Consider the following 2,953-nt stretch of genomic DNA (forward strand, 5'->3'; position numbering starts at 1 on the left):
AGCCTGTAGCAGCATAGCTATCAATGGTTCAGAGCTACCTGAACCAGTCCTAACTGAAGGCTCTGTCATAGAGGAAGGTCTTAAGCCTGGACTTAAACGTAGTTAAAGTGTCTGCCTCTCTGACCCATGGAGAGAGCTGGTTCCACAGTAGAGGAGCCCGGTAACGAAAGGCTCTACCTCCCAGTCTGTTTTTATTGATACTGGGAATCACTAAAAGACCTGCATTCTGGGAGCGGAGTGCTCTGGTCGGACAGTAGGGACTAATGAGCTCTTTCAAATAGGATGGAGCTTTATCATTGAGAGCCTCATAAGTCAGCAGAAGGACTTTGAAGTCGATTCTAGATCCTACAGGAAGCCAGTGGAGAGAAGCTAAAGTGGGAGAGATGTGTTCTCTCTTCTTAACTCCCGTCAAAACCCTCGCTGCAGCGTTCTGGACCAGCTGGAGACTCTTTAGAGGTCACTTGGTGCATTTTGCTGCTTCCTAACTTGATCTTTTGAAACACATCAGCTTCATCAGGAGAGTGAACAAGAAATGAAATGGTCTCCCTACAAGAGTCACCTTCAAGCTGCTGAGGCAACATGGCTGCTGATCTCTGGTCCTTTTGCTTGAAGCACCGTTGCTTCCTTGACCGGCTGTTTTACTGCACTCCTGGACTTTGTCTGCTAGAACAGAAATATTCAGCCCCCTTTTCCATCATAGAAGCGCTCCTGTTAAAGTTCAACAAAAATACAAAGAACAACAGTGAAACAAAAACACTGATAAAGAAGAAGGTTTACTATTTTTGAATTTGTGTCCCATCCTATGAATCCAAGTCATTGTCAAACTGGCATTTTCATTGACTGATGGTTTTAATGACTGTTATTTTGTATTTTCATATCTGCTTTGATGATCAAGTTGAACATTGTAGCAGACTTAAAAATATGAATCAAGGTACTACAGCATTACATCACATTACATTAGACAGTAACAAAGTTATCAAACCAAATATTACAATATTGACAATTCCAGTTTTTCAGAGGGAACTCTGAAGTATTCAGTCTTGTTAAGTAAAACCCCAAAGTTCTAGAATGTAAAACTGCTGACATCATCATCTCCAGGTTTTTCAATCTACTTGAAGACAAAGTGATGAGGTTTGTGTGAGTGGAGATGGTGTTGAATGATCTAAAGGAGACAAATCTAGAAACAGACATGTTTGCGAAACTCCATTTTTATGGCTGCGTCCATTTTGTTATTTTTCCACAAAGTAGTTCAAATCATTGAGATTTCATTTTCAGTCTTTCAAGTAACCTGTATTTAATAACTGAACATGTTACAGAAATGTGACCCAACTCTGTCACTGCAGTCCAGATTTCATTAACATGTCAAGTTAAGCTGCATCAGAGAAAATGTGTTTCTGACTGTTTGTTAACAGCAAAGCTTCATAATGACTCCTGCCTTCATCACCTACGTCTGGATTGGCCTCCAGGAGTTCAAGGAGGACATCTTCCTCCACTGCTGCCTCAGTCTCATCAAAAATGTCAAGTTCAGCTGCGCTGGGAATCCACAACTGTTTTTTTAACTACAGGAAGAAAGCATTGAACAAGATAAAGCTGGATTAAGTTTAAAAATGTTTCAAATGAAGAACTGCTTCAGCAGCTTTTAATGTTCACAGTTACATCATGAATTTGTATCTTGTCCATTACCAATATTAGTGGATAATAAAAAACTTTCTCATTCAGGTTGAAACCTGCAAGAGGAAGCAGACAAGGTCAAATTATTTTGACACATCAAACTAAAAAACAATAAGGTGCATACTGCCCTCTATTGACTAAAGCTGATAATGCCACTATGAACTCCAAGGAAAAGAAAAGCACAAATTAAACAAAATAATACAGGAAATTCACACCCCCCCCCTCCAAAAAAAAGAAATTCAACAAAAAATGTCCTCAAACAGTGAAGTTTCATCAAACCTTGTGTCTGTATGTTGTGATAGTATTTTATACACAAAATGAGAGTAAACTCACCTCGATGTTTGATGCAGTACAGAAAAAGAACATAGTTCCCTTCATTCTCCTGCCATTAAAGTTCATAAACTAGCAAGAATGTCAGGTAGCATTAGCATTAACTTCAGCTAAAGTCTACCAGCTTCAGGTGCCTTTAACAATCGCCTTCCTCGCTACTTAAGGCTTTATACGCGGCGTATATAAAGTTTTAGAACCTGTAGAAGTTCATATACTTCGTTTTTTTTCTTTTTAAACCGAATATTCCAGGCACTGCGTTTTCCTCTGGACACCGCGAATCTTAGAGAACAGCGCGTGGAGATGGAGAGTGAAACTCAGCCCAGAGTTCCTGCGCGTGACTGCTGAAATAGCCCCGCCCCCTGAGCTGCACTGAGGCGGGAGAACAACACCCGAATTAACACCATGAAACTACAAACCATTTAAACCTGCTTTGAAGTCATTCAAAAAGACATTTCTGACCCTTGACGTCACGCAGCCCCCCCTCCACGTCCAAATCTCATCAAACTAGTCTCAGTCGTTTGGGCTGTCAAAAGAAACGTTGGGGCGACTTTGTTTTTAAAGTTATTCTATATTTGAAAAGATATTGATATTTTTACGAAAGACAGTACTTTAACTTGAACTTACCTTGTTTCATGATATGAACTTCATCGTAAACAGCTGAGTGATGGCTTCATATTTAATAGAAGTAACCAATGTTTAATATCATTTATTGTGAAGCCATGAGTGAAAGTGGAGTGTTGAAATTGTCTGACAGGAATCTTTATGAGATCCTTGTTTCTGTGGGGAACATATAGTAGGAGGTACGTAAACAGTCTGCACTGTCTGTCAACTGTTGAGAAAGTAGTGCTTTATGACTCCTGGTGCTCTGCAACAAACCTCATCTGTCAGAGGTGAGACACCAGCACCCAATATTACACATTTCTTTGGTAAAGCACAAGATTGAACGTTAAAT

At 39.9% G+C, this 2,953-nt stretch overlaps 1 long non-coding RNA gene across 1 annotated transcript; it reads right to left on the bottom strand.

The window, feature by feature from the left end:
* Positions 1-1,485: 1,485 nt before the first annotated feature.
* LOC147263812 (uncharacterized) lies at positions 1,486-2,296 on the bottom strand. Its single transcript, XR_015112639.1, has 3 exons — positions 2,005-2,296; positions 1,684-1,727; positions 1,486-1,559 (listed from the first exon to the last, which is right to left on the bottom strand). It is a non-coding gene; the product is annotated as an uncharacterized LOC147263812 (long non-coding RNA).
* Between the last annotated feature and the right edge of the window lie 657 nt (positions 2,297-2,953).

Source organism: Aulostomus chinensis, chromosome 4 (genome assembly GCF_037954235.1).
Source record: "Aulostomus chinensis isolate RoL2024-O1b breed Wild chromosome 4, RoL_Achi_v1.0, whole genome shotgun sequence".
NCBI lineage: Eukaryota > Metazoa > Chordata > Actinopteri > Syngnathiformes > Aulostomidae > Aulostomus > Aulostomus chinensis.